The sequence below is a fragment of the Phalacrocorax carbo genome, chromosome 21, assembly GCF_963921805.1.
Source record: "Phalacrocorax carbo chromosome 21, bPhaCar2.1, whole genome shotgun sequence".
NCBI classification, from domain to species: Eukaryota; Metazoa; Chordata; class Aves; order Suliformes; family Phalacrocoracidae; genus Phalacrocorax; species Phalacrocorax carbo.
Genome location: NC_087533.1, coordinates 7,994,726 through 8,018,677, shown reverse-complemented (window position 1 = coordinate 8,018,677; position 23,952 = coordinate 7,994,726). Strand labels below are relative to the sequence as shown.

Genomic DNA, 23,952 nt, shown 5'->3' with positions numbered 1-23,952 from the left:
GCTGGTCCAGGGGACCAGATGACCTTTGCTCGGTCCCTTCCCTAAAAACCTGTTGCTTTTCCATGAACCTCTCGGAGGGCACTGGAAACCCACCTGCTTTTCCCTGTTTCTGGTCAGCGACCAGTGGGCCGCCCCAGGGTCTCTGGAAGGCGTCTGCTCCTGCCTCGCCTGCGGTACAGAAGCACGGAGGTGCCTCCAGCCCGGCACGGAAAGGTCTGCGCAGCTGAACAAGCAGCCCTTTCCCCTCTTCCCTGCGATGGCATTTGCAGTCGCGCGTACAGGCAGACGTAATATGCAGAAAAGGTCTTAAACACAGGGCATACAATTTTAATTATGACCGAGCCTGACCCAGATCCTTTCGCATTTGTACATACCTGTTCCCAGCAATAGCACCCTTGTCCTTGTATGACTAAATTAAAAGGTTTAGAAAGTACAAAAGCTGTGTGGAAGCTAATTGTACTCCTAAAAGACACTTAGAATAAGAAGATGAGCTCAGTTAATTATGCAGAGAAACCTGCTGGAGCTGCCGGAGCTCCCTGGAAGCCGTTAATATTTTAACAGTAGCCAGGCGGAGGGACGGGGGGCGGAAAGCAGGGCTTGAATGCCCAACGGCCTCGGACAGGCTGCCGGAGCCCTGCGCGGGGTCTCCCGCCACTGCCCGCTGCAACTCATCCACGAGCGCGACGCCGGGGAGCATCGCCCAGCTTTGCTATTTATAGACCCAGGACACAGAGTATGTAAATAGCTCACAACTCAATATTTATGAAGTGCTGACTGGAGCCTGCTATAAACTCCAGCAGCGAGCATCCCGTGCGCAGCAGAGCGCCGGGCCGGGGGAGCCGCTGTGCCACCGGCTGTGCCGCCCACCACGGCTGCCCACCACGGCCCCGGCAGCGGGCAGACCCCGTGGAGGGCTCCGCACGCCGCAGAGATCATCCCTCGCATCAGCTCTTGGCGTTATTACCGTCATTTTCCCTGCGTGTCTCAAACGCTCCCCCGCTTGTGCCTCCCCAAAAGAGGGCACGAGGAAGCGGCAGAGGAGGACGCGGAGAAGGAAGGGAACCTCTGCCACGGAAAGCCAACGCTAACGATGGCGGCGAGGAACAAAACGTAAGAGCTGCCCCCTCTGCTGCCCCGTCCCATCCGGAGCTGGTGGGGGGTGCCGCCTGCCTTTCCCTTGCTCTGCGCCGGCTGCGGGGGAGCCTGTGGCAGAGCTGGGTGGGCGCCGAGAAAACCGGGAGGAAAAGGGCATTGCAAGAGGCTTATGGCTGGCGAGGGTGCAGCGGGCAGCCTGGCTGCAGGGCCAGCTTCCCCTCCCTTCTGGAGCCCGGCGGTCCCTCGGGAAGGGAGCCCAGCTCAGGCAAGGAGCCTAGGCTCACATCGTCCCCCTTGACTGTCTTAGTCCCGGCTGCCTCGTGGCTTTTGTGCATGTGTGTGTGTGTCTCCAGAACCGTAAAAGCATTTTTAACCTCCATCTTCTCCTCCTTGGGCCAGCAAACAGCTGTTTAACAAAATGGATCTGCGCAGAGCAATAATTTTGCTGCATTACTTAATATAGCTCTCAGCTAAAGCTATAATTGAGTTGGTTAACTAATCAATCTCTCCATAAGCATAGATTTCATTTTGGTGCCCATTTACAAGAAAAAATAATAAATATAGAAAGCTGGCGAGCTAGAAAGCAGTGGCAGCGGGGCCTGGGGATGCTGGAGTCAACAAGGTCTGAGCCTTTACTGGAAAGGTACTCCAGGAAATTAAACAGGTGGGCTGCAGCTCTGGGCAGCAAGCTGCAGTGGTCGCCGCCAGGACCCCCGGCGAGTTTCCCAGGGCAGGGGGAAGCGGGAAGCACAAAAGGGATGTTTCTTGGCAAGGCTGGCGTGGGGAGCTGCAGTTATCTGGCTTTATCCGGGCACCTGCCCTTTCCTGGGACATACAGTTCCCAGGTCGGGGAGGTCTGAGGGACCGGGAGAGCCGGGCACGCTCCTGCCCGGCCCCAGGGAAGCGCCGCCCGCCTCCGACACCCCAGTTAGTGACTAGAGTCCCCAGGAGCCAACCTGCCGTCGGCCAGGTTGCCAGCCAGCAGCCCAGCCTGCTTTCTGCAGCTACATATGCCAGCCTATTTCCCTTCCAAGAGCACATGCTGCTCCCCCACTGACGCTCCAGGGCAGAGCAAAGTGCGGAGCTGAGACAGCCCTTGCCGCGACCTCCTGGGCGGCCCAAAAGGCCAGTGCTGGGTGCTCTGGGACCTGCCTGTCGCACACGGACCCGGCGAATCTGTTAGCAAAAGCCCTGCCAGAGCTGTTGTTAAAAGCTTCCAAAAATAACCCCCCGAAGCATCTCTGACTCAAGCCATCTAATTCGGGCAAAGGATTGATCCTCCTCCAACTGTTGTTTCACGGTGTTAAAAGCAAGATTGATTGTAAATTTATGTTGTAAAAGTGCATCATTATTTCAGCACATTAATGCAGCGCCTTTCTGTGCAAATTGATGTTATTTTTATGATGTTGTTTATGGGCTTGAATAATCGGATTGATTCTTAATTTCTAAGGCACTGTTGAGAGCACGAGGAGACTCCGAAGTCAGACTCCATCCCGGCACCTCCACTCAGGTCAGCGGCACAAGGGGAAGGACTGGGACCTGGATCGGCAACCCCTCTCAGCCACGGTCCCCCCCACTGCAGGGACCGAGCCAGCACCCCACACCGAGCACCGCCGCGTTTCAGGTGCCGGCAGCCCCCGGGTTTGCCCCTGCCACGCTCTGGATATCTGCGTTCAAAGCAGCGCTGAGCTGGGAAAGGCTGGCGTGACCGCGGCGTGGCCGTACGCGGCTCCCTGAACTGAGCCACGGTGGGAAGTCATTCCCCCTGGGGACAGATGGCAACGGTAAGGCCAGGCGGGCGGCACTTCGCCACCGCAGCCGGCATCGGCTCTCGGGGCCGGGCCCGGCTCCGACGCCAGCCCATCTCAGCAACGTGGGCAGCACATCCCTCCCCACTGCCAGCGGGCCGGGGCCCGCATCGCGCCCCAAAACAGGCGGCCACGGCTGCTCCTTAGTTGGCAGCAGGGATGCTGGACCACAGGACGGCAGGAGCGCTTGCTGTGGCGAGGCCATCGCTTGGGGCCAAAATACAGACGTTGAGCTGCAGAGCGTCCTTGGGGACGGGCTCCTCCTCGCACCGATTTGGGCAGCCTGGGCTTGCTTTGGCTGGGGCAGGTCCAGGATTGCTCCCGGGGGACACGGCAGCTGCGGGAGAAGGGGAGCAGCAAACAGCTGGAAGCAGCAAAGCCTTCTAAAGGCACAGCTGTTTGCAGAGCCAGCACCTGCGTGTGGCCAAAAAATCCCAGCCCGCAAATGTTCCTGAATATTCCGGTGCTGGCGAGGCTCCTCCTGCCGGCAGAGCCCCCGGCCGACTCCGGGGAGAGGGAGCACAGCACGTCCTCCCCCGCCTGTGCCCAGGCCTGCCGAGAGCCGTGCCGAGGGCTCTGGAGGAAGGGACGGAGGGGTCACCGCAGCACGCCCTTGTGAGAGCCGTCCTCCTGTTTTAATTAATTTCCGGATGTACAAGCAAATCCTGCCGAAGTACCGGCCATGAATAATTAATTCGAACGTACCCGCGCCCAGATCTCCTCACTGGGGGGCTCTTCCCCTCTGTTTCCTATCATGTTTTGCCTCTGCTGCTTCTTCTAGCCAAGATATGACAGACACAGAGGGTGAGAAGCGGCTGCTTCTGCAGAAGAACTTTGTTATGAGGCCATTTAAATCATTCTAATTACTCCAGAAACACACCATTAACTTTTCCAATGAGGTCTGCAGAGGGGAGAGAGGGAAAAAAAATATATATATACATCTAATGTATTTCATGCAGCTTACAGGAATAACGCCGAGGAATAAGACAAGGGCAGAGAGAAAATAAACAGGCACTGTAATGTCCTGACGTTAGGAATTCAGAATTCATTAGAAAAGCATTGATTGCCGTGGACTGATTTAGCACAGAGCGTGATTCTCAGGAATACAGCAGAGCCCGCAGAAACGCATTGTAATTCAGAATTACTTTTTAAAAATAACAAGAAATAGCAGCACTGCAAGGAGTTATCTGAAGCACTGCTCCCATCACCATCCTGGCAGGATTTTGCCCCACCCGGAGGCCCGAGCGCGGCCAGATGCGAGTGCCGCTGCTCAGCAGACATCAGATAGGGCTGCCCCGGCTTAGAAAAAATCAGCTTCTGCTTCCTAGGGTCAGCCCAGACCCCATGTTGTCGGAGGGAAACGTCCCTCTGGGTCCCAGTGGGCCCCGCGCCGGCTGGCACCCATCCCTCTCGCAAGCGCGCAGCACCCCGAAGGGCAACATTAGCAGGAACGCGTTGGCTTCAGCAGCGCCGCTGCTCCGCGGGCCGAGCACCACGCTCGCCTTCCTGCGGCTCCCCGGCTTGAAACGAGATTTCCGCCGCTCTTCGTTTGTCAGTTGTGCGATATTTGTGCGGCGTTAAACGAAACGTCCCACTGAGTCGTTTTCCGGGGATTTTGGTTCCGGCTGACCCCTGCGCGGGTCGTTATTTCCCCGGAACGCCCCGGCGCCCGGGAGGCAGCTCCAGGCTGTCCCCACAGCACAGGGCATGAGATGAGGCTGTCAGCACACAGCGGGGGGACGCTTGCTTCACGACTGCTCTTACAAATACAATTAATCAATCGCCAGGTGATAATCAGGCACTCTAAATGGGCTTTTCAAAAGGTTTAGAGGCAAGTTTCCCTATTAAAATCCCCATCAGAGCATCCCCTGGCCGGTGCTGCCTGCTTCCAGGTGCCAGCAGAGCCTGCCCGCAGCCCGCTGAGCACTGCCTCCAGCGGTGCCAAAGCGCGCCTCACTTCTTCACACCCCATTCTCAGGCTGGGATTGTGGGGTGCACCCACAAGCAAGCATCATCTTTCTATACATTCCCTAAATTAATTACTCTTCTGCGTTCAGCATCCCACCGTTAATTAAGGTGCTTTTTTGCATCAGCACGTCCCAGCGGCTGCGGCTGGCGGACCCGACCCTCCCGGCAACTTACAGGGCGCATCCCGCCTTTCTTTTTGTGCCAGGCAGGGAAGATCAGCCGGCGCCAGTACCAAATCCAGACATCCCCCAGCCTCCAGGGCTCCAGCGAGGATTAGCGTCTGACCCAGCTTGGGAAGAGGCACCGCAACCACGAAACAAGACCTTTACAGAGTAATTACAGGTTTTTGTAAAGGAAATAAATCCCTGATCACGAACAGAAGTTGGGGAGGGGCCCAAACAAACCCAAGGAGATGCTGCGCTCGCCCAGGAGTGCAGAGAGCACCAGGGAAGGCTTTGATCCGCCTCCGCTGGGGTGAGGCTGGAGCTGCTGCGCCTCAGAGGAGGGAACCATGGGCAGGACGTGTCTGCTGGGGCAGGAGAGGGTCGGGCAGTGCCTCCGCTCGCTGCTCCCACAGCTCTGCGCTTTGGTTTCTCACGCTAAGGGGTCCAGCTCCCCCACAAAGCACGTCCAGGTCCCCCACAAAGCGCTTTGCTGGGGTTGAACAACCTGTTTCCCACCAGTGGAAACGCCCCTGGCTCGTTTATGTTTTACCCTTAAACTACCTCTAAATATTGGGGGTTACGTTTTCTTCGCTGGGAAGCAGGGCAGAACCCCCTCCCGGCACGCGGGATGCTCGCAGCCCTCGGGGAGCTCCAGCCCTGGGGCTCCCAGCCAGTGTCCCTGCTGACTTTGCCCAACAAGGCCCATCTGCAGCAAGCGCGCAGGCGTGGGGAGGGAGACGCTCCGGCTCCCTGGGCAGAGACCCCGGGTGAAGCCCTGAGAGAACAACAGCAAGTTCACGGCTCCTCTGCCTATCCCCCCGCGGCTTCGCGGCACCCACCTTCCCACCCGCCCGGCAGAGCGGTCAGAGCCCGCTCAAGGTCAAACCGCCAGGTTTGGAGGCGTCGTGCACAAAAGTGATTCTGTAATTAGTATTAAACGTGTCGCTCCTACGATTAATTATGTGACTTTAATCAAGAAAAAGACAAATCACCAGGGTTTTTAAAAGCGATATGAAAATGGAGTTGTTAAAATAATATTTTTTGGTTCTGCAAAATCTATTCCTTTTTAACGAGGGTGTGAACCAGCCCCCTTCGATGGCTTTAGGAGCTTGGGCAGGGATAGGTGGTCCTGGGGGCCCACCCAGGGGCTCCCACAGCACTGGCAGGGCTGCACGACAGCAATGCTGAGATTCAACGGAGCAGGCAAAAGTCAGGGGACAAAAAGCTGGGGGGATTCACTCCTCCTAACGGCACAGCGGACCCCAGCCGGCCGGCCCGGCTGCAGGGCTATCCGCTCCCACCCCTCAGCTCCTGCCTCAGGGACCCGACGGGCCGCTGGCATCGGGCTGAACAAGCCAATCTCTTGCTAAATGGAAAACCGGGAGATCTTGGATGTGAAGAGACACTTATTTATCCTTTTAGCAGACAGTCTAATGAATAATTTCATGTTTGCAAAAGCTCATTTTGAAATTTGAAGACAAGAGATATATTGCCAAGGCGGCTGGGAGACTGCAACATTAATTTTGTGCTGAAAGATTTACTTAAAAATTAGATTTTACAATTTTAATGCCTCCATTCTTTTCTTTAAATAAGCTGTGAAATGCAGTTAATTAGACTTAAACCCTAGAAGCTTAGACATTTGGGCTGCAGCATAAGCTACAAAAGAAAACGATCTTTTTCACTTGCAAATTAAATCTAAATTCATTACTAAGCCTCCCTTTGCCCATAGGCAGCCCAAGAGCTGCTGGGCCGGGGGGCCCGGAGCGGGGTGGGGGTGCCCGCCCCAGCAGGACCCACGGGGTCCCCCGACGTGCGCAAGGAAGGGGGAAAAGGGAGCGAGAGACTAAAGCGAGCGTTGGACTCGTCGGCCGGGTGCTGAGCTCCGATGCTGGGAGCCGAGGGAAGGGCCACGGCCTTTGTCATGGCGCATTAACCGCAGGGAGGAGGCAGGTTCCTGCCCTGGCAAAAGGACAGGGGGCTCCCGGCAGCCCTGCGAGGGAGCAGGGGGCTCCCGGAGCACCCCGGCCTCCGAGGGGGGGATGCACTGGCAACCCAAAATCAAGTAAGGGCAGGTTCAGCCCAAGAGCGATCGCTCGGTTTGCTGCTGCAATAGCTCCCCTGGGATGTGCCTTTTGCCTGCCAATAGTCGCTTTCCATTCCAGGGACGCTAATTAATTTTCCCAGGAATCAGGCAATGGCAGAGACCCCAATAAATTCAGCCCCGGCAGTTCGAAACCGAGCGGGAAGGGCGAGGCGCTCGCTCCCAGGAGGGAGGGCTGCGGCAAGAGCAGGCTGCCGCGAGCGGAGGAGGCGGCAGCCCCGACAAGAGGTGCCCGCGGGGGCTCGCAGGTCCCACCCCACGGTGGGATAAGCCCCATATTCCCACCCGTGGTAGGGAAAGGCACCACCAGAGCCGGCACCAAAGCCTCAGTCCTAACTCAAGAGAGTTCAGCTCTGTTCTCTGCTGGGCTACGTCAGCTCGAGCTTTTAATTTTAAGCACTTCATTATTCTGGTATTTCCCACTCTTCACTGTGACAAGATTCATATTTTTACATGAAAAAATCCTCACGAATGAAAAAAAAAAACTACCTTTATCAAAAACATCTAATTTCAAAACTCTTTGGGAGAAAAGCATCAAACCAGAAGCTGCCTCCCTTAGTGCGGGCACCCCGGGGAACCCCCAGCGGGCTCCTCGAGCCCGCTCCCCGTCCCGGTGCGGGGCAGCCGCGCTCCCGGCCAAGCAGCCACGCAATCCACTCGCTCCCGCTTTTAACCGGTTTTCTTTCCAGCAACTACGCCTGCTTTTGCATCCTATCATCTCATCAAGGCTGCGGGAAGCACGTTTTCCAGCAGCAACATGCATGAGGGCAGCAAAGTGGAGGCGAGGCACAGGGCAGACCGTTCACAGAGTGTGGCCACGGGGTCAGCCCTTTAGACTGAGCAAGGCTTATTCCCAGGCTTACACTCACCCTTTAAGGAGCAACGCGGGGCCACACACCCTGGGGGGACTAAATGGCAGCAGGTACCCAATGTGGTTTCATGATTCCTGGCTAAATTCGTTTTTCATGCAGACCAGAGTGGGCAAGTAATTGCAAGCGATGCAATTATTTGCCCCGCTCCTGCGCACAGGCAAAAGCCCGTGTACGGGAGAGGGCTGCCAGCCAACCCTCCAGCACAGCGGGCGCTCCCTGCCCGCCTGCACCCCGCCTCGCCGCGGCTCCGGCGGCAGCAAGCCGAGCCGCGTTCCCTGCCCGCAGCTGGCGGCCGCTGGGGACCGCGGCAGCTCTGGGTCCAGAGGAGATGGGACAGCGAGCGTGCCGCTTTGCCAAGCCCCTCAAAGGAGAGGAGAGGCTCCACAGCCGCTGTGATGAATTATACGTGTTTATATATACACGCAGGAGAGCCCCAGTGCGGGGGGGGATCCCTGCCGGCACCGGGGGGCAAGGTCTCGTTAAGGAAATGGGAGGACGGGGCCGGGGGAGCCGATGAGGCCTGTGTCTCGGCAGCTTTCCCTGCCTCAGATAAGTCGGTCCTGAGTATGTTTAACCAGGAGCCAGCTCGAGAGGCACGGCAGGTAATTGGGAATAGCCTCAAATAAAAAAAGGCATCTTGGGGCTCCGGGGGAAATCTGTTAAAACACAAAATTATGGATGGTGTTAAACTGTAGAAGACAAAACGATGTCTCTGTTTAGATGCTGAATTTACAGTAAATACCAAATTCTCCCTGTGGCTGCTGTTGTGTTTATTAATAGTATTTGAACACGTCATAGCGCCTGCATTCAAAGGCCCTTCCAAGAGCAGCGATAAGTCTGGTGCCTCCAAGAAGAGGCTGCTGAAGCCCCGAAGGCTTCCACCCCCGGCCCAAAGGCTGGGGGGCAACTCTGTGCCAGTCCTTGCCTTGGGCAGGAGACCAAGGTGGCAGAAGGATCTCAGGATAACAGGAACCTTTTCATCTTCAATGGAGATAGATGGGAGCAATTGGAAGTCTGCGGAAGATTACGAGAAGTTACGGGTGCTGCTTGTCAGGCTGCCATCGCAGCCGCCTCGTTCCATCGACCGGGCGCGCGCGTTCCCAGCGGCCAGCACGAGGCGGCCGCGGCCCTGGGGAAGGGCCGGGCCACGCAGGGCACCCGAAGTGCCGCCCCGAAAGCATCCAGGCAGCCCGCCTCAAGGAGGCGGCGCTGGAAATCACCCGCAAAGCCGCCCGCGTGCGCGCAGGGGCGGTTAACCAATTAATGCCTTTGGTTACGAGCCAGAGAGCAACCGGTTAATTACGGCGCTGTCGCTGCTGCGATGTTAGGAGGCAAACACGGGTTGCGTGCCATCTGTCTCCCAAACCCAAATGGTTAACCAGGAATATTCATTTTGTTCCTATTAAGTATAATTACCCACTAATCTGTAGGAGCCTTTTATTTCTATATAATTACAGGATATTTAACAAATAAGCCAGAGAAGGGTGGAATCGGCAAGGGGACGGGGCTGGGAGCTGCCTTGCTGGTGTTTGTGGTGATGGGCGAGCTGGGACGGGGAGGGGACGCCCGTGACACGGGAACCCCCAGCCCTGCAGCAGGGCTGGGGCCGGGCGTAACCGCCCGAGGGAGACCGTGTCGATAGGCACGGCCTGAGGTGCAGGAGAGGGACGAGGGCGATATATCCCGGTGCCTCTATCAGCTGTCCTGCAAACGAGCGTGGCGCAGCCGTCTTGCCGCTGCTCCCTGGGGTAGGCAGGGACGATGGGAAGCAAAATCAGCTCCGGACCTGCCCCACGGCTCGGCCGGCCAAGGCACACAGGTGTGCTGAGCAGGAGCGAGGGGAGGGGGAAAATGAGACCATGCAGCAGCCGTCTGGAAAGCTGCAGAAAAACGTTTGGTTTTCCTGTGTGAAAACAGATCTGTTACAGGAGAGAAAAGCCCGGAGCAGAGAGCATGAAAGGACTGGGAATACTCAGCAGACCAGAAAGCCAATACATACGTATTAGGCGCTCTTTATCTCGCCTTCCTCGCACCGTATCTGGTGCAGACACCAACCCGAGGCTCAGCACCCCCACCCGCTCCCCGCAGGGCCAGCACCGCCAGGCTGCTGGGACTCAGACCCACACGGGAGGAGGAGGAGGTGGTACGGGTGAGACCCAGCACTTGCTCTTTGCTATTCCTGGGGCTGGCTGAGACCCCGCAGAGGGACGGCTTCTCACATGGGGACCGCCTCCCCCTGGGAGTTACACCAAGCTTGGGTGGAAACACCAATTCCAGGACACATCCTGTGCCTGGCCCATCAGCATCCTCTGCAGAGCCTCTCCCTTGCCCCAGGACACATTAGCCAGTTAATATTTATGAAACTCAGCTCCCAGAATCACAAAATAATCTTTGCCTAATTTACAGCCCTGATTTCCCCCTCGAAGAGCCCAGCTATTTATTTAGCTGATTTATTTACCGCCTCTGTCCCTTCCTTCCACGCTTGCATCAGCTGCCTGCTTCGCTGTGGAAAGAGGCTCCACCGGCTCACACACGAGCTGTCAGCAAGGACCACGGCCGTGCAGAGGGGGCCTGGGACGGACACCGTGCCCCGCACCCTGCAGCCCAGCTGCTGCCGTCAGCAAGTCCCTTGCCAGTGCCGTGGCAGAGGCAAGAGCGACTTGCTGTCTCTTAGGAAACCAGCTGAACAAGCTCCAGAGCCTTCCCCGTGCAAATCCTGCTCTCCCTTCAGTTAGGGGATGACTTGGGAAACAGTTTGACGTGTTTCTCTCCTGGTCGCTTGAGCCATCGTTCTCACGGCTTCACCTTTCTCCGGGGGACGGCAGCAGAGCGACAGCATCCCCCTCATTTTATCTAGGCACCTTTGCTAAAGATGCTAAAGCACATTGTTTGCTCGCTGGGCATTCTCCTGTCTGTCCTGCCCAGTTCCCCTGAGTAAGGGGAATCCCAGTCACCCCCATACCCTATGGAAGCTCTCCTAACAATCACAAGACTTAAATCACCTCAAGGAGAGAAGGAGGCATTTTCCACTCATCCTCAGCCTCACAGAGGCACACGCGGCTCCTGGCAAACCCAGCCCTGATTTGGAGCAGCACCTTTGCTGTCAGCAGGGCCGCTGCCCTGCCTGCACCACGGCTGGCACGGGGAGCTGCGCCCCTCGCTACACCCACACAGCAGTTATTCAACGTGCAACTGAAGCACCTTCAGCCAATTGGTGTTTTAAAGAAAAAATCAAGGGAATAATTGCTTAATTTAAAGTGATTTATTCCATTAAATAACTCTTTACCATAGGCCTTTTTTAGATGTTCAAGTGTATTTTTCATTAGTGCTGCATAATAAAATAATTGCAGGCACAGGACGGAATTTGTCTCTTTTTTTTTTCCCAGAAAATTGTACTACAGAAAAGCACATGCATTTCTGCCCTTTCCATTCTTTCTGCCACGAGCCAGAGCGGCTGGAGCAACAAGGGAGAAGTTTCAGACTCCCTGCACGGGACACCCAAGGGCGCCGCGGCCGCCTGGCCCCGCAGCCCTCGGCGCAGGGAGCCGTGCACAGCCCACCCTGGGCCATTACCCTTGGCCAAGCAGAAAAAGGCCTCGAGCAGCCCAGGAATAAAATCGATAGCCTCCAGCTTCTCCAGGCAGTTTGCACACAACGAGGAGCAAGAGGCAAGTACGAAACTACAAGCGAGACTGACTTTTCTGGGTGCTTCCGAGGACGCGGGAGCTGGAGCCCGGCAGCTCCGAGCCAGGGCAGCGCGGCAGAGATGCGCCCGCGGGCTCGGCAGGGGCTCGGCAGCACGGCCCAGCCGTGGCAAGCCAGGGCACAACCGCTGCCTCCCTCCACCTCGCGGCCGGTCTCCCTGTGACCGCCTGGCAGTCCCAGGCCATCCCACCCCCTGAGCATCCTTGTCCATCCCCCCCTCGCTCCCCAGGCGCTGGGACCGCAGGATCCCACCGGGGCGGCATCAGAAACAAAAGGCTTATTTTGGAAACACTGAAGCGTTTGGCGGTTTGATAATTTTTTCCTCCACGTCATCTCGCCCAAAGCTATTTGCCAAGTCCAGTCTCAACCATGTAGCTGCACTGGCCCTTCCCAGTGTCAGTGGGGAGCTAACTTGCCAGGTGTTAGGAAAAACATCCAGTCTCCTACCCTTAGTCACCCTCTGTTTTCAGGAGTACACCTTGTCCCTGTCCCCAGTTTCTTGTAATTTATTCTGGGAAAAGCTGCCCAGCTGCATGTCCAATATTTGCAGAAGGACAGTAAAGTTGGAGCTGGGCATCCCACAGAAAAAAAACCTGCGGCTCTAATTTTTCCAGTAAAGACAAAGAGGAGGAGCAGGCAGGTGCTCCATGGAGACAGCCTCTCCAGAGCAGTCCACGCATGCATTGAATTTAATAGACCTGTTTGTTTCCCAAGTACAGCCTGTGCCAGTGTCAGGCAGCATTTGAGGGACTGGTGTTGAGCCTGACCCAGCAAATCTCTCCTTTATTGTCAGCCCCGTATTTGTTTCCATGAACTAATTAGGGGAAACGAGCGGTGCTGCCAGAAGGGCAGGAGCAGGGAGGGACCAAGCCCCAGCAGAGCGCAGCCACCGGCGACCCGAGACGCCGCGCTCCTGCTTTGGCAAACGGCGGTGCCCGGCGGGCAGCAAGCACCCGAGGCAGCGCCGCCGAGGGGGAAGCCGGGGCGTTTGCTGCCATCTCAGGAAAGGAGCAACCTCCCCGTATCCCCTTTGCCTCCCTCATTCATCACTGTTGCATCTGGAGAGGGTTTTTATTTAACCACCAATTTATTTCCAATTTGACTAATCTCAAGCTGGAGCATCTCGCGCCAGCTCCCCGAAGATGCTGGGGCTGCGACTAGGCTGACGAGCCGCACCGGTTAATATAAACTCCCAAAGTACGGCGGGCGAGAGAGATCCTGGAGGGAGCACGCGGGCCACCAAGATACGCAAGCGGCTGCAGTAAACCTCCCTCCTCCTCCTCCCCATGGCCACCGCTGGGACCTTCGAGCGGATTAAATTTATATATTTGCCTCCTGGATTGCCCCGTCTCACCTTGGGAAGGCAACAAAAGCTTTCAGAAACAATTTATAGGGAGCTAGTGCGGAGGGGCTGGCAGGGAGGGGGGCAGACGCGGGGAGCTGTATTTCTCGGGGAGCAGCTCCCAGCGCCGTGGTAGCGTACCCTTGCCGGTAAGGTCACGTTGCAGCCATAGATGTACTCTGGGACAACAATTACTCTAGATAAGAAAAAATCTAACTGGATAAAGGGACAGCTAATCAGGAGACTACAAGCTCCCGAATTGCTCAAGGAATCCATATTGATCTGAACAAGATATCAAATGTAAAATAAAGGATTTTGCTAACTCCACAGGCTGCTTCAGCCCCTGCAACCTGGCACCGGACCAGCAAGCAGAGGAGCTGGCAGTCCACGGCTCCCCTCCCAGAGATAAAGCCTTGTCTGCCCCTTCAAAGGCAGGAGCTGCTTTTTCACCTTTGGCTCATGAAAAGCACCTCCCGATTCCCGTCGCTCCACAAGCCCCCAGAGGGGGCAAGGGAAACAGCTCCTGCAGAGGGGCTCTCCTCGCCGCTGCGATCTCCGCCGGGGCTCAGGGCCCGGCCAGCTGAGAGCCAGCGCCTTCGGAGACAGGAGAGGGTGCCCAGGCCCGCCGCGCTCCCAAGGGTCTCCTGGCAGACGCACCCTTGAAATGCCATCCTGGCCTACCATGACGGCAGCAAACCCCTTCATCTTTGTGAGGCTGCAATTCCTCTCAACAGGCACAGCCTGCAGGGACATTGGTTTTAAACTTTCCCGCTGGAAAGCAGGGCCCCAGCGCCAGCAGCCGGTGTCCCGGGCGTGTGCCATGCCCCACAGATGACATCTCCTTTCATCCCTCACCCTCCAGCCCCATAAATCACAAGAATGATTCTCCCTCTGTCTTTCTACCCACTTCCCCATCTCCTTACTTCTTTCAAGAGCTCAGGCGACTGCTCGCCTCCCTGCTCTTTTCATGCTCGCTCTCTACCTTGAACCACGAGCACTTTGATAGATGGATGGAGAGCTCTGCCTGGCTTCCGCGACTCTCCCGCACACGCTGACAGAATACGAGGCTGTAATTCCTCCCACCACAGCAGACATACTCCATCCAGCAAGAGCATCCGAGTGCATCCCCCCCGGCCAAACCGGAATATAGATGTGTGAAGGGTTGGGCTGGCTTTCTGCCCCACGCCAGCATAGATCAGGAACCAGTGTGATGACATCAATACACAAAAGCGAGGAAACTTGGGCCTTAATAGCCACTATTAATGCACTGTCAGAAACCATCAGGCTCTGCGGAGCAGAGACGCTCTTGCCTGGCAGCCCCGCGGGAGGCCGAGACCCCCCCAGTTCACCCCCACTGGGGCCAGGGGCTGTGCAGCGAAACACTTCCCAGCAAGGTAAGCACACAGGAACAGCCCCGACTATTTGCCAGGGGATGCTCTGCTGGCCCAGCTGATGCTCTGTGCCCTGCATGAGGCGTGAGATTTCCATCTGCACCCAGGTCAGCATCCCCCCAGTCCCTGCTGGTCTGGGCGGGGGGCTGGTCATTGCCTCCCCGCTGGATCATGGCATGAATTCACCTCCCAGCGCATCCCCTGGGACAGCTGGGACCACGGCCAGCCCTGCCCTGGGGCTCCAGGGGAGGACAGCGGTGAGGAGCAGAGATGGATGTCCCCCCCCAGCCCCCAGAGACATGCCAGGCAGCCCCTGAGTTATGTCTCTGAACCACACGCTGCGCTCTGCTTCAGCATCGATTTAGTAGGGGAGTTGGTTTATGCTAAACAAACACTGCTTGATTATTAAAAGCATATTTATCGAGGCTTAGCAGCTCTGGTAGGAGAGACGTGGCTGGAGCTAGTGCCAGCAAGGCGAGCGCTCCTCGTTGCAGAACTACACAGCAGCAGTGGGGAGGTAGGTACCGGTGCCAGTGCGGAGCCCGTGCCCCTCGGGAGCAGCACACGGAGCCACCAACGCCAGCGACCTGCGGCTTCAGCCAGTGCAGGAAATCTAGCGTTTTCTCCTTTCCACACACTGTTTGCACCCAGCCATCATCCAGAAAGGGTGTGGTGAGGGACAGCGGCACCCCAAGAAGCAGGACAGGGGCCGAGGGGCAGCCGAGCTGAGCCACCAGCACCGATGGGGACAGGACCGAGCCTCGCAGACCTGGGCATGCAGAGTCACCCTCGTCTCCAGTATTTCTGCAGCAAGACAGGGCTCAATGGTGGCTGGAAGAGCTCCTTCCTTTGCCATTTAAACCCAGTTTTCCTTCCTGCCAGGCTCTGCTCAGCCTCTGCCTTCTCCTGGTCTGGGTTGAGCGACCACAGGGAGGAGGCGCAGGAAGCCCCCCGGGTGGGTGGCTGCCCTCCCAGCTCCACAGGAAAGCATCTCTCTCCCACTTGTGTTTTGATGTTGCTATGGCGATTGCCGAGCGATAAATCTTGATTATTATTGCCCAGCGCTTTCAGCCGCAAGCAAAGGCAACCTTTCCCAAGCCACTGGAGTGCCTTTGTTTCCGCTCTCCACCCGCGCCTGGCTTTCCCGCACAAAGCCCTCGCTCGCCTGGGCACACACCCCGGGGCAGGTCACGCTGCAGAGGAGCCAGCGGTGGTCCCCAGCCCTGTGGCGTGGGGGAAGAATGCACAGGCAGCGCCGCCCTGCTCTCCTGCCTCCATCCGCAGCCGGGAGCGTCGCCTGCACCCCTCGCCGCGGGGTGCCAGGCACCCGCTCCCCAGAGAGCTCATTTCACAGCCGTCGTGTCATTTCCTAGGCAGCTCTGGCTCCCAGCACCGGCAAACCTTCCTGCACCTGCGGATTGACATGAGCATCCCCCAGGTCATTTTTGCACTGTTTGCCCAGCTCTAATCGATAACGTCTCCATCAGAGCACTGAGAGAAGCCGGGGGATCGAAGGGGCAGTTATTGGCTCTCCTGTGGTACCTGCACCTGGGTGACACCCAGCCTGTCCCCCTGCACCTCCAGCCAATAAACCAGCACTGGAAGTCTGGGCTTTGGCCCCCCAGATGGCATACGCCCCCGTCTCAGAGCAAGCTCCGCTGTCCCTCCTGGACAGATGTCTTTTGCAATGTACATTCTGGGCTGCGCTTTCATCTCGGTCCCTTTCGTATTTTGCCAGAATATTTCTCTGTGTAATTTCACCCGGGGGAAACAGGCATCTGAAATTCTGCTTTTAAAATTCCCTTTCCTCTGTACCCCCAGCTCTCTCCCATGCTGGCTCTCTGCTCTGTGCCGGCACAGCCACAACTGGCAGTAAATCTATAAGCCAGCTCTCTTCCCCTTTGAAGTGCAACCGGCGCTGCTTGGATTCCCTGACTTTTTGCTCCTTTTGTCTTCCCTCCTATTTCACTCATGGCTATTCAGATCCGCAGATTACATTTGTCTTCCAGAACTGCTTTCTTGGTTGGTAGCTCCTGCCCCAGCTCGTTCTTATGGGGTTTGTTTAGCCACTTGTGCAAACCTCGCCTGCTGGGTGCCACGCCACAGTGGCCGGAGCTCGGGATGAGGAGGGCGGAGGAGGAAGAGGCCAGGAGGGAAAGCGATGCTCAGCTGTCAGGCAGTGAGGTGGGGAAAAGCCAGGGCAGCAGCCACATCCAGCCTCACAGGGCACTGCAACGCCTCCCCAGAGAATTTAGCAATGAAATATCGATCCCTTACCAATTCCCTTTCTGCAGGGCATAGCACACTGGCGGGGTCATTTGGCAGCAGATCTACTGTCCCCTCCAACCCCAAAGACACCGGGTCCTCTCTCACAGCCCGAGCAAGCTGCTGTGGCAGGGACGGGGACACAGACAGGCCGATTCCCAGTCAAAGACGCTTTCTTTGCTTGCCTTTTCAGCAACTAGAGGTATTTATTTTAGTTCATGAGCCCCTGAGTCACGGGTTTGTGCTCAAAACTCTGCCAGCCTGCCGCCAGACCTGGCTGGCCACCTCTTGGCTCCATTTTGGGGCTCCCTTTGGGGATGAGCTAATGCCCCCACCTTTATCTGGGGTATCCCTGCCGCTCGTCCCATAATTGATGTGCCCTTTCCTGCTCTGCCACCCCCCACCCTGCTCCTCAAGGTCCCAGGGACCCCATCCCACATCCCTTCCGCACAGGGCCTGGCTGTGCTGGGTCACAACCGCAGCGACAGCCAGCCCAACGTTCCCATCCATTTATCAAAGCTCCAGCAGTTCCTCTTTCAGGGTGAGCAAAACAATAAAACACATTGAGCATAGAAAGCGGCATCCAGAACACTGTATTAAACGCAAGGCAAAAAAATAAAGTAGAGACCTGTTGGCTCATGCCATCTCTCGTTCTTTATCAAATGCCTCGGTCCCAGACTAATGGTGTTATGTAGACTGTTATATTGGTTCTTTGCTTTACAGCACTGTACATCCACCCTAATGCTGGAGATTTATTCTCCTCTGCTCAGCAATTACTTGCCATATTCTCCTCGAACGCCGCTTGCTGCCTCGCACCGCCGTGCCCGCTGCCAGCCGCGCCAGCTGTGCCGGGGCTTGCCGTGCCGCTGCCCGGGCACCGACCGCGCGAGAGCCTCCGGGAGAGGCAGGAACGGCTGCTGCTGCCGCCGGCTTCCCCAGCCTCCTTGGGACAGCCGCTCCCCGCCTCGTCCCTCCATCGCCTCGCGTGTAATACGCTCCTCTGCAAAGCAATGGCAGCTCTGCAGGGAGAAGAGCCACGTCCCTCCCCTGCCTGCAGGTCCCAGCCTGGACCCCAGGGTCTGACACCACAGGGGGAAAACCAGGGGAGGGGGAATCTGCCTCTGAGAACCCACCAAAAAACAGTCCCTGAAAGTGTTTGCTTCTTGTCCTGAAACGGGAATTGAAGTCCGGCACCGGGGCATCCACTCCTCCATCCCCGCAGCACCCTGCACTGCTGGAGCAGGGCGATGCTCGCTCGGACACCGGGGCTTATCATCTGCAGGGTTATTAGCAGGTGCACCGGGATATTTTGTTACCAGAGGATAAATCAGACCCTTTCTCGACATCTGACAGATCTGATCACCTCATTTAAACATTTATTATAGGGCACGGCACACGATCTTCCTTACAAATTGAGGTGTTACACAGCACTGGGTGAGCCGACACTGCAGATAGCGCCGGGAGTATTTTGTCACCCTGATATTTCACAGTGCGCCTGTGTCGCACTTGTGACTGCTGTTTGTTCGGGAGGTGTAATGATCCTTTTTAAACAGCGCTACTGTAATTACAGTTTCATATAAGCCTTCCTAAAGAAGGGCAAGGGGGGGGAAGCTGTCTTTGAGACCTACTTACAAAGGGATGTCAGAGGCAGAAGGAGAAACACTGATGCACGCAGCAAGCACCGCTGCGCTCCCCGGCTTCCCCACGGCGTGGGAGGCTTCACCTGCAGCTGCAGGAGCAGCAGCACGCCCTGGCTGCCTGGTGCCCCGCTCCAGCAGCGCTGCCTGCACCCTGCCCCGCCACCCACCGCTGCTCCAGACAGTGCCCCCCCTTCCTTTGGCCGTTTCCCAGCCCCAGGCTCCACACAGCTGCAAAGTGGGTTTTTCTGAGCATCCTTACAAAAAGCTGTTCTTTCAGCCCGCGCTTTACTGAGGCTGGAAATATCAGAAGCATAACGATTAAATTGCAGATCTGCAGCGTGGTGCTGGCTGGCACCTCAGGCAATGTGTTTGGATGCTTTGCTGGATTAGCTGAAGCTCTTGACGTTGCAGAGCCTGAGCCAAAAGCTCCTCTCTGCGTGCAGCGTGCTCTGGCGCCGTGCGGTGCTGCGCACCGGGCTCTGCCGGGACCGCTCGGGCGGCATGAGCTGCCAGGTAAGCGCAGAGGGGGCTGAACCTCGCTCCGCGCAGGGAAGGGCTGCAAACCGGAGGGGAGCAGGTTTGGGCATCCCTCCGGTTTGATGCCAGTCAGGCGTGGGCAGGCTCCGTAAGCCCCTGCAATGCAGCCGTGCCTGCTGGCAGCAGGCAGGATCCGGCTGGAGACGGGTGCTTTGGAAGGCGCCCGTGCCACGGTGGGCATCCTTTTCCCCTTCCAGCAAATGCAGAGAGGGAGGAGCAGCACTGAGCAGCAGTTTCACCCACCCACAGGGTGCTCCAGCTAGAAAGAGACGTGGGTAGGTCCATCCGCGGGCCAGGCTGCACCTCGCCTCCGCCTGCACCGTCGCTGTTGACAAACATCCCCATGACATAACACGCTGCAGGCCGAGGGGGAACAGAAATCACAGGCTTTTAAGTGCAGAAGGAGAGATTTATGATCTGGCGCTATTAGCATTTGGCATGACTTCCCCTGCAGCACATCACTCGGGCACCGCAGCTGGGGAGATTGATGGGAGGTCAGGGTTGGGGGGTGGGGGGACGTAATCCCTAATAACATCGCATTATTTCTCTGCAGGCAGAAAGAGCTGCAACAGTGCGATGGACTGAAAGATAAGCAGATTATCTTGTCCTGCCTCACAGGGGAGCGCTGACCCCTGACTCGCTGAGCCCAAGATTAAGGCTGAATTAACCTCTAGGAAGGGGGTTTTGTGGCAGAGGCAGAGGGTGCCATGCAGCAGAGTTCCCCTGTCCCCTTCTCACCGGGCAGGACTCGCGTGGGTCCCGCGAGGCGCACGGAGCTTCTCCCACAGGACCGTTCGGGGAGATGCGTCACGTCCCCCGGCCCGAGAGAGGACAGAGAGCGGCGACGCAGGCAGATACTCACTGCGAGCATTTGCATACCCCGGGAGCGAGTGAGTTACAAAAACCTAGACAGACGCAAGAGGCAGGCAAACTGTAAGAACTCAAGGACTGTCCCTGAACAAAGACAGTCAACCCCCTTGGTCAGAGACTGCTGAATTAGGTGCGATAACACCCCCCCACTCCAGGCAGATTCAGACGAGTTAGGAGCGATACATCTTTATCAACCCGGGGAGAGAGAACCACATGAAGCAGCGAGATGGAAAAGACCATGAAAATGCCGCACAGGCTGCTGTTGCCCGTGCTGTGGCTGGGGGGACCAAGCAGCGCCGCAGCACCCACCCCCCAGGGCGCCCAGCTGCACGGCCGGGAGGAGGTGCAGCAGCACCCGAAATGGTAGCACAAAATACCCGAGGGCTGCGGAGGCAGCCCTGGGGACAACACACCGCGGGCCGAGCCCAGGTCGTTCCGCAGGCCGAGCGGCACGCCTACATTTGGGGATCAAAGCGGTGACAGCTCGCGCAGTTTGGGCATTTGCTCGGCACCGAATTGTGAGTAGGCTCAGCCACTCAGGCTATAAAGCCTGCAACAATAAAGTTATCTTCAAAGGGCAACTTTCAACCCCCTTGGAATATTTTTCTTTTCCTTTCCCTTTGCTTTCTATCATTCACAAAAGATCACAGATCAAAACCCGAGGGAAGATGACTGCGAGCACCGCAGCAAGGGGGAGCAGAGCTCCGACTCCGCACTCCCTGCTCCTGCACTGGGTCCCCCGCACCCTGTTGCTCCTCAGAGGCTTCAGGGTGTTGAACTCGATAATCCAGGGAAGGCCGTTGCCTTTCTGATCATCCATCACTGCCCAGAGCACCCCTAGCAGTTTCCCAAGCCCCGACTTGCAAAGGGGCTTTATTTGATGCAGCTCTTACCTCTGCCCACCTGGGGCTGAGCAGGAGGAAAGCACCAGGCAGAGAAAAAACCCAGCAGCTTTCTCAACGCCGCTGAGCACGTTTGTTACAGAAAGACAGATATTTATTCATTTAAGTGCGTGGCAATCCGAGTCAGTCTTATCTGACCAAAACACTTTGTTGATCAGACTGAGAAATGCATCCCAGGCGGCAGAGCCACCTCGGCACGGCGCGGAGAAACCTGGCAGACCCGCCGTGGTGTTCAGAGACGAGAAATCACCTTGCAGTTCAAAGGCTGGGGAAGGAGATAGTCACCTTGGAAACCAAAGCCATGGCGGTGACATCCCCAGAGACCCGGCCACAGCCCGCCGCCCCCCGCGCCGTGGGCTGTGCCGTCCCGGGAGGATGCCAGCCACTCGCCCGGCGGGGTGGCACCCCAGCACCCCACCCGAACCGCGGGAAGGGAGAAGGGGTGTCTCCCCAGGACGGCTGCTCCAGCAGAAGCAGCCACCTTCTGAGCCTACTTTGGTCTTTCTGAAGTCACTTACTCGCAGCTGCGGGGAGGGAAGGCATCCACGCAGCTGGATGGGTGCCTTCCCACTGCCCCCCTCCTTTTCCCACTCTGCGGAAGCATCACCCATTCCCCAAGCAAAACGCCTTTTACTGGTGTTTTGCTCCAGTGCTACGGACCTACACGTCCACAACAGGCACACGCTACGTTGCAAACAGGGTTCTGCAGCCCTGGCGTACCTGCAATCGTGGGCTGGGGGGCAGCAACCCCCCCCGAGCCACGCAAGCGCCAAGCACAACGGCGCTGCAGCCTGCTAGCTACATCAGAGTGAACCGGACCGGGTGGGAAAATCAGCGTATCGCCAGCGAAAGCTCAGAGCGATTTCCCTCAGCTGCCCAGTGACATTATGCTGGTGCAACTTTGAGCCGTAACATTAAAAGTTATCTTTCTTTCCCGCAGTAACAGAAAGCACAACACAGAGATGAAAGTATTTACAAGCCCAGAAAAAACCCGCCTGTGGTGCATTTGCAAAGCATTGCTGGCAGCCGAGGAGGTAATAACATGTCCCTTAAACCCGGCAGCCCTGCCACCGCTAACAGGATCACAGCGGTCCCCGCATGAAAGAGCCTGCCCTGGAGCCGGGCCAGCCCGATGGCCTTACCCGGCTCGAAGCCCCCCGCCAGCCCACCCGCTGAGCCGGGAGCACCGCACGGCACCCGGCATCGCCGCGCCGCGGGGAGACCGCCGTTAAAGCTGTCCCTTCAACTTTGCGGGCTTGCTTTTTCCCCAGTGAGCCGATAGGAATCATCTGCTGGCACAGAGCCTGGATGCTGTTGCTGCTGCCTTTTCTATATATACACACACATATATTTATAAAAAAGCCAACTTAGAATTGATGATGCCTGGTATGAGGCAGTTTGTCACCTGTGCTTTTATGATTACAGCAACTAAGGGGAAAAAGATCCTTTCAGATAATCATTGAAAGGGGGGAAAAAAGTTTTCAGAGGGTCTTTGTTCTCTTGAAGTGCTCTCCCTCCCGAAGCCAGTAGATTTCTCAGAGGAGGGGGAGGTTGGATTGAAAAATAAAATGAGTCCTCATTTTAAACTGTTTCATATTAGCAGCTGTCAGTTATGGAATTTGCCTTGACTAGTGTTTCAGGCCATTACATCAACCCCTGATGTTTATAACTGGATCCTGAATTAGGATTAATTCTCAAGGAAAAGGTTCTGAGCTAAACTGGTGATTTCTCTCTACAGCTCCAGTGACATCCTCATTACTAAAATAATCATTTGCTTTTTAACATTTATATTGAGTGATTGAAGACCCCGAGGCACCTTTCACAGGTCGCCCCGGGCTGTGTTTAGGGACAGGATGGAGGCCAGGGGCTGCAGGGGACCCCCCGTCCCCCCGGAGCTGGCAAGAGCTCAGGAGCCAGGCTCCGCGAGGATGTTCAGAGGCTTTTACACCCCCCGGCTCGAAAGGACACGGATCGGCACGAGGACGGGACTGGGGATGCCGTCACGCATGCTGATCCATGCAGCCCCCGCACCCAGCTCCCCCCCACCAGGTGCCCTAAGCACGCCCGGGCCCCTCCGATGACTAGACAGTGAGGTATTGTTATTATTTATTAAACAGCCGGTGTGTTTCGTAACAGAAATTTCATTAGGAGCATTAGGTATAGATAGTCACCGGCCCAGAACCTACAAGTAATTACGTTTAATTATTATGCCGGTATGTTTGGAATAACGATAGCTCCCGAGCACCGAGATTAAGGAGCAGAATCAATTGGAACAGGAGCTATTTATTTTTTTTTGCCTTAACAATTCCCCTCCGTTGTTAATTGGTTTTCACATTTCTCAGCCACCGGTAAGAGCGGGCAAGAGACACCACGCCACGTCCAGCCCTGGCAGAGGCCCTTCCCCGTGCGACCTGCTCTGCCGAGCAGAGGGCCCCTGCCAGGAGAGGAAGGGGAGCGCTTTCGAGGAGCAGGAGGGTGCTCCCCCGTGGAGGGGGGAGCCCAGCGGGAAAGCCTGCCTGGGGCAGACCCGGGTGCATCCCGCCTCGGCCCCTCGCAGAGCCCCACACAGCCTCCTCACGCACCTTTCCAGAAAACACCTGGTGTTTTACTCTGCAAAGTGGCTTTGCAGCTGGTTTCCTTTATCTTCAGAGAGCAGTTGGAGCCCCCCCGCCTAGGAGAAGTTGCCCAGAGCAGGCAGGTCTCTGCATTTTCGTTCCCAGATGAGGAATTTTCCCCCACGCATTCCCTTTGTGCTCGCAAAGGGGGTGCTGAGCAGGAGCACGGGGGCAGCAGCGCCCCAGCACAGCCCCCCGGCCCTTGCCAAGGGCACCCGCCGTCCCCCCGTGCCTCCCCAGCTGCACCAGCCGGGAGCCTGGAGGAATTAGAGCATTTGGGAAGGAAAACAGAGCTACAGAGAGACAATGTTGAATGTAAATATCAGTTAAATATGCATTACCATATGCCTGCGCCTTCGCGGTCTGTTAGGAGGCAACACGAGCCAGGGGGAAGATGCAGGAGCGAAGAGCTGGATGCTCAGAGGAGCAGCTTCTTCCCTGCCAGCCTGGCACCCCCAGCCTGCGCCGGAGCCATCGCTCATGGAAGTGAGCGGCAGGGGATCTGCCCCCGCTCCCCACGCAGCGAGGGGGGCCCAGTGCCTGCCCACCACCCTGCCGGGGCTGCAGCCCAGGGCCGGGACAGAAACCTCTCCCCGGGGGCGAAGCGGAGGAGAGGGGCAGCAGCGCTGCTGCATCCACCCGAAGCCACGGGCTCTGTTAGCCCCGGCAGTGGGCCT

The 23,952-nt window shown here is 57.1% G+C and overlaps 1 protein-coding gene across 1 annotated transcript in view; it reads right to left on the bottom strand.

Moving 5' to 3' along the window:
- Positions 1-23,734, bottom strand: part of LOC135316641 (uncharacterized) — a 158,167-nt gene extending 134,433 nt beyond the window's left edge. The window contains exon 1 of the transcript XR_010375891.1: positions 23,617-23,734. The gene's annotated coding sequence lies outside the window, so the exon portion shown is untranslated. The remainder of the gene's footprint in view (positions 1-23,616) is intronic.
- Between the last annotated feature and the right edge of the window lie 218 nt (positions 23,735-23,952).